General features: G+C 37.0%; 1 pseudogene; it reads left to right on the top strand.

The window, feature by feature from the left end:
* The first annotated feature begins 2,602 nt into the window (after window positions 1–2,602).
* Window positions 2,603–13,323, top strand: LOC149845777 (cationic peroxidase 1-like; annotated as a pseudogene).
* Window positions 13,324–13,591: the final 268 nt, after the last annotated feature.

Here is a 13,591-nt window from a genome sequence, read left to right as displayed (position 1 = left end):
GTACATTACTCGAAACTTTGTTTCATGGCGCTAATGGCGGGAAAGGATACTTTAGTCTTTGCAAATGCACTAGACTTCGATGCTAAGTGATGCAGACACACACGGGGAAATGAGCCCCACGTGCTTACATATGTGGTGCTCATTCAGACCCGAGAACATGCACCTGCCTGTTTCGGGGAGCAACATATAACATGCTTCAAAGATGGAGATCTAAGCAAATTAATTATGATGAGATATGAGTGATGGTGATGGTAATCCGGTAATGTTTGAGCATCGTTTTCACTTTACTACCGATCCATGCCAAAGGTTAAGGGGTTTTACGTTGGGAAACTTTAGAGAAAGATAGAGGCAAGATGAAAACAAAAGGTAGTAGGCAAGGCAAAATGCAACACCATCGCTCACTCTTCAAGATCATTTTTTTGAAGAAACAATTTTAAAGAGAAAAGAGAGAGAACGAAAAAAGAACACAAAATATATATGGTTCTTATATGAGTATCCTACGTACACGGCAAGAGAGAATTATCTTCGTTATTTTGATAGGAGAGCATACATATGCTTAAATATAAGAAGATAAAAAAATGTCAAATCTAAGTGAGAGTCTATGGATCGATTTTCATATCCAGTAATCGACCCTTTCATTTGTGGAACTGAATCTTTAATATAATAAATGACTCCTTCATATGTGGAACCAATTCTTTGAATTGAGATTTATCAACATCAATAGCTGATGGATTCTACTTATTGATAATCACTTTAGTTGATGTATTCTTCTTATCAATAATCACTTGAGATCATGATTTTTTATCCACAGAAGTAGCCATAAATATAGTGTCAAATGTAGCATCTTTTCTTCTATGCAATGCTGTGTTGGATTCCTCATTATCGAAAACTCTTTTAGTATCTCTTAAACTAAGCTGACTGCATATGCCAAGTTTGCCCCTCCAACTTCAAATGGAGATTTCCCCAATGCCTTGATGAAAATGTCGCCTAGCTATTTATCCAATTTCACAAACTTTGTAATGAGATTTTTGTGGGCAACCATTTCCCTCACATAGTGAAAGTCTATCTGAATGTGCTTAGATTTGTTATTAAAGACATGATTAATAGACATGTGAAGAGCACTGATATTGTCACAATAAAGAGTAGGCGGCTTCATAACCAGAATCCTAATGTCATGTAATAACAAGAGCAACCAAGTGAGTTCAGCGACATTAGATGTCATAATGCAATATTCTGCTTCTTTGCATTCCATGATATGCAATTGCTTCTGAGAAAGGTACAAAACTCGATAATAGATTGCCTTGTGATAAGGCAACCAACCCAATCGACATCGCAAAAAGCATATAACTCCAGGGTGCTGTGAAACAAAAATTGCATCCCGAAATCGATGATGGCTTTAACATACTGGAGAATTTGCTTAACTTCTTGAAAGTGTCTATTTTTTGGTGTGTGCATGAACTGACTGACATAATTAACTCCAAAGGAGAGTTCTAGTCTTGTGATGGTGATGTATTGCAAGGAACCAACAATGCTTTTGAATAGCATAGGATCTTCAAAATCTTGATCATTTTTCCTGTTCACCTATCCCTTAGAAATCATGAGTGTGTTCATTGGCTTGCAATCAAGCATTTTTGTTTGTTCCAAATTTTTTTTAGCATATTTTGTTTGACAAAGAAACATACCATCTTCACTATAGACCACTTCGATGCCAAGAAAATAATGAAGGTTGCCAAGATCTTTGACAGGAAACTCCTTTTGTAATTCACCAAAAAAATTGTTAAGTAGAGTATTGTTGTTACCCGTCAAAACCATATTATCAACATAAACCAACAAAATCATGATATCCTGCTTGAAATGAAAAGTGAACATGGAAGGGTCTGTTACGCAGCTTGAAAAGCCATAGGTGAACATAAAATTTCTCAATCTTTCAAACCAGGCACGAGAAGCTTGGCACAAACCATATAAAGCCTTATTGAGTTCACAAACATGCTTAGGAGATCTTTCATCTTCAAAGTTGGGTGGTTATTTCATGTAAACAATTTCATTCAGGTCACCGTGAAGGAAAGCGCTTTTGACATCTAATTGTTTGATAACCCAATGTTTGACAGTGGCCACCATGAGGACAACTCTAATAGTGGCAAGGCGAATAACAAGAGAAAAAGTCTCTTAAAAATCAATTCTTCGATTTGATTAAAACCACGGGCAACTAAATGTGCTTTAAGTCCATCTAAACTTCCACCAGCTTTCAGTTTGGTTTTAAAAACCTATTTTAAACCCACTATATTCATGGACAATTTCCATTGGACCAAGTCTCAAGTCTGATTAGTAGCCAAAGCTACAATTTCTTCATCCATGGCAAGTTTTCATCTCGAATGAGTCAGAGCCTCTTTAATGGACTTCGGCTTGTGGGGAATAGAATCATACAAAATGTGAAGATTAAGATATTTGGGATTTGGTTTGATGATACCTGTCATACTTTTGGCCACCATATAATGTGGAGTTGAAGGTTGTTTTAAAGTTGGTAACATAAGAGTCGTACAGTCGGCTAGATCCTCCTCACTAGTATGGATCGATAGATATTGGCAGTCCATCAGTAGTAGAGATGGTGATTCCGTGATCAAGACTCTCATTATAACTAAAGAGATGTTGATTGATGTCGGTCTCCACACTGACATCGTCAGGAGCAGGGCTATCAAAACCCTACATATTCTCAGAAGTTTGATTATAACAAGTAACATTGTGATTGTCTGCGATCGATAGAGCTTCAGTACTCTCAAGAGATTTGGAATTACTATCGGTCTCCCAATTTAAAAAAAAAAACCTTCACGATTCCATTCTTCACTAAAGGAAAAATCTCCAAAAATATTATCTTTATATAATGAGGCTGGGTCCTGATAAGGCATGTTATACTCATCAAAGACAACATGTCTTGACATGTATATATGCCCAATAGCAGAGTGGAACACTTATACCCTTTATGTTACATGTTATAGAAAAAAAAACATACGGAAGAGATTTTGGATCAAATTTACTTTTTCTATAGTCTCTCAAACAGGGAAAGCATCGTGACCCAAAAACCCAAAGACTCGAATAATTTGGTTGCGACCCAAACAGACAAAAATAAGGAGAGTCCATGCTTAAATTGGAAGAGGGAAGATGATTGATAAAAAAAATGATCGTAGAGAAAGCTTCTACCCAATATCGTATTGGCACAAAACTATGAAAATTCATGGTAAGTCCCAATTCAGTGATGTTGCGATATTTTCTTTCTACAACACCATTTTACTGAGGAGTCATGGGACATGATATTTGACGTCTTACACCAATATCATCAAGATACTTGACAAATTTGTGACTAGTGAACTCACCACCGCCATCCGAATAAAAGACTTTAATTTTTTTTATCAAATTGGCGTTCAACATATTTATAGAAATGAACAAAACTCTCAAAAAAATGAGACTTTTGCTTCAAAGGATATATCTACATAAACCTTGTATAATCATCGATAAAAATCACATAATAGCGATAATTATCACAAGACAAGATGGGAGCGGGTCCCCATATATCAGAATGCACATTTTCAAAATGTTCAAGAGTTTTATTATTTGAATCCAAAAAAAGTCGGCAACAAGCCTTACCAAGCTAACAACTAGGACATATGGTGCTTTTATTACTGAGAATAATATCAATAAGTTTATTTTTATTCAAGAATCTCATAGTACTCATTTGAGGATATCCAAGTCGTTCATGCCATTGTTCTTCTGAAACCTTTATGAATCACGTGGAGAAAAATGCCTCTGGACTTCTACCAAGAGTATAGAGATCACCTTTTCTAATCTCTTTGGCCACTATTCTCCCCATTTTTATGTTCTTTATAACACATTCAGACGAAGAAAAATCAAAAATATATGGCAAGTCTCTTGTTAGTTGATTGTCGGACACAAGATCTTGCTTGAGAGAAGGAATATATACAACATCTTGTAAAGGAATAAAAACAAAATTTACCTTTATACTGACACTTTCAATATGAATAATAGTCATTTTTTCACTATTCCTCACTATCACAAGATCCTTGTCAGTATAAGGTTTCATGTTATGTAATTTACCTAAGTTTCCAAACATGTGTGTTGTGGCCCCAGTGTCAGCAAACCATTCAGCATTCTAACTTTCGGTCATTATCATAGCAGCCAGAGCTTGGGGCGCATCCTGAGGTTGAAAAGTATGATTGAATCGATTGAAGCACCTCAAAGCAAAGTGATTTTCTTGTTGCAAATTTGACAAACAACACTTGCTTCCTTTCCTTTCTTTTTGTCATTTTGCATTTGAGATCCACCAGTTTTCTTAGAATCATTGGAATTTTTGTTTTGAAAAAAATGTCCCTTTGAGTTAAACTTGTAATTATTATTTTCATGCTCTTTTCCCTTATTCGATGCATGTTGCCCGTAGAAAGCCATTTGTGGCTGGTTAGACTCATGCATCTTGTTTCACTCTTCGTGACTTTGCAAGAGAGGAATAATTTTCTTATATAAAGGAAAGAGTGGCTTCAACATATTTATTATAAACAACTCATATTTAGGACCAAGTCCTTGTAACAACCAAATGACCTTTTTATCATCTTCAACGAGTTTACCAATGGCAGTGAGATCATCGCAAATGAACTTGAATTTTTTAATATAAGAATCGATCATGTCGATACTTTTTTTATAATAGTTATCATATGCATAAGATGAAACTCCCTTTCTTGAGATTCCTAAGCAAAGGTGTCAACCAAGGTTACCCATATTTTCTTCGATGTCTCCAATCCAACAACCAGTCCGAGAACACTTTCGGACAAGGTTCCAGTAATCCTGCAGCCTTTCAAAAGATGGTCCATTTTTTTTCAAGCTGAGTATTGAGGATTCAGAACCTCCTCCAATTTGAAATTAGCATCAGTGTTAATATGAATCATGATAAGCGGCATAGGTGTCTCATCAGCAAGAAACCCCTTTATGTCTTGGCTTTTGATCAAAGTCATAATTTGGGTTCTCCACAAAAGAAAATTGGAGTAAGACAACTTCAAAAAAATGAAATTTGGCACATTTAGTGTCACAGGATATGGGTAGGTCAATGACTGAGGTGCGGAGGAAGCCATGGAAAATGAGATGTACTAAATCACCTCGAAAGCCCTGATTCCATAAAGAGAAAAAAGAGATAACGAAAAAAAAATACAAAATATACGTGGTTCAAATATGAGTATCCTAAGTCCACAACAAGAGAGAACTATCTTCGTTATTTTGATAGGGGAGCATACATATACTTAAATACAATAAGATAGAAAAATGTCAAGGCTAAGAGAGAGTCCATGGATCAAATTTCATATCCAGTAACCGAACCCTTGATTTGTGGAACTGATTCCTTCATTTGAGGCTTGATGATATCGGTAACTAATTTTATATCCATTTGTGGGTTCTTGATAATAGTCAAACTCTTCATATGAGGGACGTTCATATCGGTAACTGAGTCTCTCACCATTTGCATGCTTTTTATAATAAACAATTCCTTCATATGTGGAACCGGCCTCTTCATATGCGGAACTGACTCCTTCGTTTGTAGAACCAATTCTTTGAATTGAGATTTATCAACATCAATAGCTGATGGATTCTTCTTATCGATAATCACTTGAGCCGATGGAATTTTCTTGTCAATCAGGGGCGGAGCTGGGGGGGGGGGGGGGGCAGGACTGGGTTGTAGCCCAGTCCTGCCTCAGAAACCGGGTCAGACCCGGGTCGGACCTGACCCGGATCCAAAACCCGGTAGGGTTTTAAAACAGGGCCCCTGCCCCCTGTTACGTATTGTATTATCTTTCTCCCCCATCTCTCTCTCCCTGCTTGCAACAGCCGACGACGCCAACGGAATCCAGATACGGTCGCCGCCGTTCGGTGTTGGCTTCAGTGTCGGCTTCCGGTGAGTTGCAGAGTTCCTCAGCAAGCCTCGGTCAGTGATCTTTGAATCGAACTCTCTCTCTCTAGGTTGATTCTCATCTGTCTTTCAGTTTCTTCATTAGTTGAAAACGAAAATCTGTCTTCATCAATTCATTTAACAAAAAGTAATCTTGAAAAAAAGGTTCTTTTAATGTGGGTCATATGAAATAGAGGAACAAATTGAAGAAAACATTTGGGTCTTTGTTTAGATTTGCCCAGTTCTGCCCCCTCCCCCAGCTCTGCCCCTAATCTTATTTGGATTTGGTTGCCACTCACTAAGTACCTAGTGATCTTAGACGTTGAATGTAGATTCATTCTTTTGCATCAGCAATAAGAAAATGGATTCACTAATTATGGTGAACTCGGTTGCTAGGGACATGTGAATCTGTGATCTAGTTCATTTGAACTACTTTTGCATTTTGATGGCTGGACCAGTGAATTCTGTGATCCGGATCTAGCCTTGAACAAAGATACAGTGTTTGATGTTGTCAAGTGTTGTGTGAAACTGAGAATGCCACTGTTGTGTGAAACTGATTGGAGATCCATTGCTTTTCTGTTACTTATGAAAACATAAGCAATTAAGAATAAATTAAATAAGCCCAAATTTGATATCAAACATGGTGCTTGAATCACAATCACCATTATGTTGTTCATCACGATCATCCTTATCCTGCTATTCATTAAGTTCTCTAGCCATTTTTAAGGCCAAACCAGCTTGAGGAAATAAGCCCAGGGTATGTTTGATCCCTTTTCCAGAGTTGGACGAAATAAACAAAAAGAACATAACAAAACAATGGTTATGTTCGTTCTGTTCTTTTTGTTCAAGCCCAACAAATATCCTTTGATTTATAAGAGAAGAATCAAGAAGAAGAAACCCTAATCAATGAAAAAAAAAACTTAACGAAGAAGAAATCATAATCAAGAAGAAAATCCTTATCAATAAAATCAAACAAAAAACCCATACATATGAAAACCTAAAAATGCCATGCTTCAGCTGCAAGGATAGCCCAACAAACGTTGGGGCTTTGCAAAAGGCATTTGATCACACTTGGGTAACCCCTTTTCTTCTGCAAACTAATGCAAGTAGGAAGAACGTATGGAAATCATGACAGAGAATCACACTTAAACAGAGAACGGCAAAAATAACAGTGTCTTGGTGAATCTTGACTGAAGAATCAGTACATGATGGTTTTTGCTACCACCACATAATTTGATGCTTTTCATGGCAGTGTTGATCCAAAATTAATTTGTTCTTCTGGTTATTCACTTGGAAAAGTTAAAACATGTAGCCCAATTTCAGGAGATTGCTCTTGTTAACTCGTTTCAAGCTTTTGGATGCTTTAGTGAGTCAATCAGGATGTCATTGTTATGCTTATAAGTGCCTCTTTTTTCTTCTATCTTTAGAACTACATTGATTATTATATCACTTTTGCAATTGATGCACTTAGAAATTTTGTTGAATATTTGTTTTTGGTGGCAATGTCTAATAGGTTCTTATACTCCACATATATCTTCAGATGTGCATTACCAATCTGTAATCAATAGCTGAACATGTTTAGTTAATTGGGTACATTTATAAATAAGAAAGGCCTTTAGGAGTTATTTTTCCTGCTGTTTACTTGCAAGGGAAAGGCCAAGCTACTTTGCATGTATAGAATGAAGCATTGTTTCTCCATGGTCATGCTTTGTCTTTTCATCTTGTGTGAAATGTTATTCATTCTTTAAATGTCATAAAATGTCATACACTTACTCATTGCTCATGTAGTATCTTATTTATTTGTAGAATTTAAAATGGAAAGAGGACAATCTTCGAGCACTAAAAAAAGAAAAAACTTGTTATCATTTTTTTTTCGAAGTTAGACAGCTCTTCAGATGGACAAGTTGAGGAAACTTTAAGTCCTACTCCAACCATTCCTTCATCACGTGAGCATATTCCATCTTCGAATCCAACTTTCAAATCTGATTTTTATATTGAAAGAGATCCGGGTAAGAGAAAGCGTATGTGTGATCACCCTGTTAATGAAAGAGATCGAATTAGACGAGCTTATCTTAGTGCATGACATTTTCAACCAAAACTTGCACAATACCCAAGTAGACAATGTGGTAAACAAGTGCGTCGATGTCAAGAACATTGGTATGATAAGTTTCGTTGGCTAGAGTATTCTTCGACAGAAGATAAAGCATATTGTTTCTATTGCTTTCTTTTTCTTGATAATAGCCCTTCTTCGAATCTCTCAGCATTGGCAACTGTTGGGTTTAATAATTGGAAGAGGGTTAGTCAAGGAGAAAAATGTGTTTTTCTTACCCATGTTGGTTCTTCACCGTCTTCATATCATAATGTATGTGTAAGAAATGCAGAGATTTTGATGAGACCGGGTCATCACATTGACAAAGTGATGAATGTTGTATCCCAAGAGGAATGTCAAGAGAAGCTCGTTTGAGAGTAAGAGCATCAATGTTAGCTCTTCAGTGGTTAGCGCTCCAAGGTTGCGCATTTAGGGGCCATGATGAATCTTTATCTTCATTGAATCGTGGAAATTTTATTAAATTGGTTGATTATTCTGGAAAAATGAATGCAGATGTTGATAAAGTTGTTTTGGCTAATGCTCCAAGAAATGCCACGTACACTTCTCCAGATATCCAGAGGGAGATTTTGCACATTATGGCAAACCGAGTACAAGGTATGATTCGTAATGAAGTTGGAGATGCACCATATTGTATCCTTGTTGATGAAGCACGAGATGCATCTAAACGAGAACAAATGTGCATTATATTGAGGTTTGTCAATGAAGAGGGAATTTTAAGAGAACGGTTTTTTGCAATTAAAAGTGTTAGTGATACTACCTCATTGAATCTGAAAAATCAAATTTTTGATATTCTTAGTAGTCACAACCTTCAAATTCAGAATATGCGAGGACAAGGGTACGATGGTGCTAGTAATATGCGGGGTGCTTGGAATGGGCTCCAAGCATTATTTCTGAAGGATTGTCCTTATGCATATTATGTTCATTGTTTTGCGCATCGTTTGCAATTAACATTGATTTTTGCAGCTAAGGATGTTCGTGACATTTGGCAATTCTTTTCTCATTTGGATAATGTTGTTAACATTATTACTTCTTCGCCTAAGCGTGTTGGTGAGTTGAAAGTTGCACATAGAAAAGAAATTAAGCATTTGTTAGAAATTGGAGAACGGTCGACAGGAAGTGGGGCTAATCAGATTGGGAACTCGCATAGAGCTGGAGCTACTCGTTGGAGTTCTCATTATGAATCTGTAAAGAGCTTGATGGATATGTACGTTGCAACATGTAAAGTATTTGAGTGCCTGATTGAAAATTCTCTAAGTGCTAGATCTCAGGCTGAAGTTGATGGTGCATACACTTGCATTACAAGTTTTGAATTTGTATTTGTCTTGCATTTGATGAATCGAATATTTGCAGTTACTGATATTCTATGTCAGACCCTTCAAAAGAAAAATCAAGATATCTTGACTGCTATGAGATTTGTCTACACTACAAAGACTGTGCTTCAAGCTTTGAGAGAAGATAGTTGGGAAAAATTCCTTCAAGAGGTAACATCATTTTGTTCAACAAATGATATTTGCCTACCTGACTTCAGTAGTTCATATATGGTTGGTCGATCCCGTGGTCGTGAGTATCCCTCAGTTGAGCATCACTATCATTTTGATGTTTTCGATAAAGCTATAGATTTCTTGTTGGTAGAGTTAAATACTAGATTTAATGATACATCAGTCGAACTTCTTTCTCTCAGTGCGACATTGGATCCTAGAAACTCATTTGAATCCTTTAATATAACTGATATTTGCAAGCTTGCAGAGAAGTTCTACCCTCAAGATTTTACACCACAAGATATATTTTACTTGAAAGCAGAGTTACAACATTATCAGATTGATGTGGTTTCTGATCCTCGATTTCAAGTACCTACTCTACCTGATTTGTATCAAAAGTTGGTTGCAAGTGGAAGGTCAAAAAGATATGTCATGCTAAATAGATTATTTCGTCTTGTATTGACATTACCAGTTTCTACGGCCACTACAGAACGAGCATTTTCAGTGATGAAGCATGTGAAGACGGAAATTCGTAACAAAATGGACGACGATTTTCTTGCTGACTGTATGACATTGTACATCGAACGAGAATATACTATGACTTTAGTTATAGATTCTCTTATATATGAATTTTATGCTGCGAGTAACTGTCGGGGCCCATTTTAGTTGGTACTTTCTTATTTTGATTTATTTTGTCATAAATAAAATTTATGCATTGTTATGAACTTCAAATTATCGCACCAGTGTTATATATTGCCATTAGATAATGTTTAAGAACTTTATGTTGAGATTGAAAAAGACTGCAGCAGATAGTTTGATTTGTCCATATGAAATAGATTTTTATTAATAATTATAGCCATTTTTTATTTTATCTCAAAAAAAAAAATTCGGGGCCGCTGCCCCCGAACCCCCAACTATCACACCAACTTTTTTTCTACACCCCTTTTTGCCCCCCCCCCCCACATGAATCCTAGCTACGCCCCTGTTGTCAATAATCACTTGAGATCGTGGTTTTTTATCCATAGAAGTAACCACAAATGTAGCGTCAAATGTAGCATCTTTTCTTCTATCCAACGCTATGTTGGATTCCTAATCATCGAAAACTCTTTTAGATTTCACCTTGACATTTCTCTTTCAAACAAAAGGTATTCATCTTGTGACGTGAATTAGTACGGTTTGTTTGTGATCGCTATAGAAGACAACTTAGGTACCAATCTTGGTGCAGTTCTGTTAGGCGCGTATTTGTCTATAAGAGCTGTTGCGTTCTCTTGCTTTCTTGTAAGCAAAGAATCTTTCACAGCTGGCCCCCTAGCAATGGCTCGTTGTTCATCGTCCTCTTTCTTCTTCACGACTGTTGTTTTGTTATGTTTGTACGGAGCTACCTTTGCACAGCTCTCTTCTGATTTCTACTCTTCGTCATGTCCAAATGTTCTTTCCATAATCCAAACTGCGGTGCAAGCAGCTGTACAAGCAGACGCCAGGATGGGTGCCTCTTTGGTTCGCGTGCATTTCCATGACTGCTTCGTCAACGTATGTTCCATATTTGAAACGTTTGAACCTCTCAAACATGTTCTAATAGCATCTCTTTCTTAATTGATCTAGCTTGTTGACGCCACAAAGGATGCCTGTTTGGTCCACTTATGTTCACTTATCTTTTAAGGAGCAGCAAATAGATAGTTCAATTATGTTCACTTGGTTTGCAGTAACCGCATAAAAAGCCTCGAGTATTAGAAAGTTGGAGGAACATCCATATTTTAGTATGTTTTCTCGAATTGATTGAATTTATGTCAACCTTGTTCATGTTAACTAAAACAGGCAGAAATTGAAAAGTTTTCTTTTTCAAGAGTAAGTGAGCATATATATATATAACTGGGAATCTGTGGCTGGTGTTTGTGTGTCAGGGATGTGATGCTTCCGTGCTTTTGGATGATACCGCAAACTTCACCGGTGAGAAAACCGCAGCTCCAAATAATAACTCATTGAGAGGCTTTGATGTCATCGACGCAATAAAATCCAGCGTGGAGGCTTCGTGCCCTCGTGTGGTATCCTGCGCAGATATTCTTGCAGTTGCTGCACGCGACTCTGTGGTAACGGTAGGCCGTCTCTCTCTCCCTCTCTCTCTCTCTCTAAAACATAAATAAACTTTCATATTCCCCAATCACCTAAAATTTGCGTATTCACTCTACATTATTCAAGAAACTTACTATTCAGTATCAAATTTTAGCTGAAAGAATAACTAAACAATTAAATTAATACTTAAATTATTGATTTCCATAGCAGCAAAACCGATGTCAGAATCGTATAGGACATTGACAAAAAAAAAAATCTAAAAGATTCAGGGAATCAGCCGATTCCAATTCTGAACCGAATCTAGCTGAATGGGCCAATTTTTATCCGGCAGATGGCAAGTGTCAAGAAAAATACTGAAATAATATTAAAAATTATTTTAAGCGTTTTAAAAAAAAAAACGATTCAGATCATTTCTATCAATTTTTTGCCCATATGTTGCAAATTGGCCGATTCACAACGATACTGGTATACACTTGGTCTTTATTAGAATGAAACCCTATTAATTGCCTTTCCTTAAACTTTATCCTCAAAATTCGGTATTATTTACCGTTAAATATTTAATAAATGATATAAAACAGCCCATATACGATCATTACTAGTTAATTAAAAAAGATCGGACGTTGCTCTCCGCTTAGAGGCCCACTGATCTCTTACTTTAAAGAGAACTTAAAAGATCTAGAATCCCCACTTTCTCTCTCATTCTCAAAAGAAGTGAGTTGTGTAGTAAATCCAGCCCCTTTTGCGATTTTATCTTCTTCATTTGACTCTTTAGAATTGCCATCTCAGCTTGGTGGTCAAACATGGACGGTACTCCTTGGAAGAAGAGATTCAACTACAGCAAATCTAAGTGCTGCTAATGCCAACCTTCCAGCGCCCACTCTCAACTTGAGTGACCTCATAACGTCGTTCACCAATCAAGGACTAACAGCTGCAGAAATGGTTACTCTTTCAGGTGATCTCCATTATTGTTAATTTCAATATGATTAAGTATCCCCATGTGGTAAGCAGGGTCCTGTGTCAAGTTGAAGGCTCAGGATCGAATCCCTCCGCCACACGGGCGGCTGTTGTTCTGGTAGGGGGTTCGCCAAACTCCAGTTTGCTTTTAAAAAAAATGATTAATATAATTAAGCATGCTTTTCAAACGCAGATAAGGTAAAATGGTGTTTACAGAGGCTATTGTAAAACACCGAGATCGTGACAACTGTTTTGTTTGCATAAAACGTAGCTAGCAGGTCATACTATACTCGATAGTGTCACGTAACCTGATCCTTGAGGCTGTGTTTTGTTTTCTTCTTCTTATGGCTGGCTGTTGCTAATAAACACCATTTCTTATGGATGTAGGCGCTCATACAATTGGGCAAGCAAGATGCACAAATTTCCGCGATCATATATACAATGACACAAACATAAACTCAACGTTTGCGGCAACTTTAAGGGCTAATTGCCCCTTCACAGGAGGTGATGACAATCTTGCACCTCTAGATGTTTCTACGCCTACAATTTTTGATAATGCATATTACACGAATCTTTTGAGCAACCAGGGCCTGCTTCACTCAGACCAGGAACTCTTCAATGGAGGCTCTACTGATTCCCAAGTCAGCTCCTACAACGCAAGCTCCTCCACTTTCTTCAACGACTTTGCTAATGCCATGATCAAAATGGGGAACATAAGCCCTCTCACAGGAACAAATGGACAGATACGAACAAACTGCAGATCAGTCAACTAGAAGTTTTTCGAGAATATTCATCTTTGATTACAACTGCTAGTTGTCTCGTTGGACTTGTTTGCTGAAGTTTTTAGAATTAATAAAGCGGAGGGAGTTGATACTTTAGAAGGTATAACAGATCTAGATATGGTACAGCTTTTTTCTGCAAGCACTAAATAAAGAGAAGAGCTGTAAATCTTTGTTTTTTTTTCATTGAATAGGACAATACATATTAATTAAGGACAAATATTAAGGGGGATAATATTGGCTCTTTTTTTTAAACTGCAGC

The sequence above is a fragment of the Nuphar pumila genome, chromosome 2 (assembly GCF_984573655.1).
Source record: "Nuphar pumila chromosome 2, dmNupPumi1.hap1.1, whole genome shotgun sequence".
Lineage (NCBI taxonomy): Eukaryota > Viridiplantae > Streptophyta > Magnoliopsida > Nymphaeales > Nymphaeaceae > Nuphar > Nuphar pumila.
Note: the sequence above shows the minus strand (reverse complement) of the source record. Positions and strands in the feature narration are given on the sequence as shown.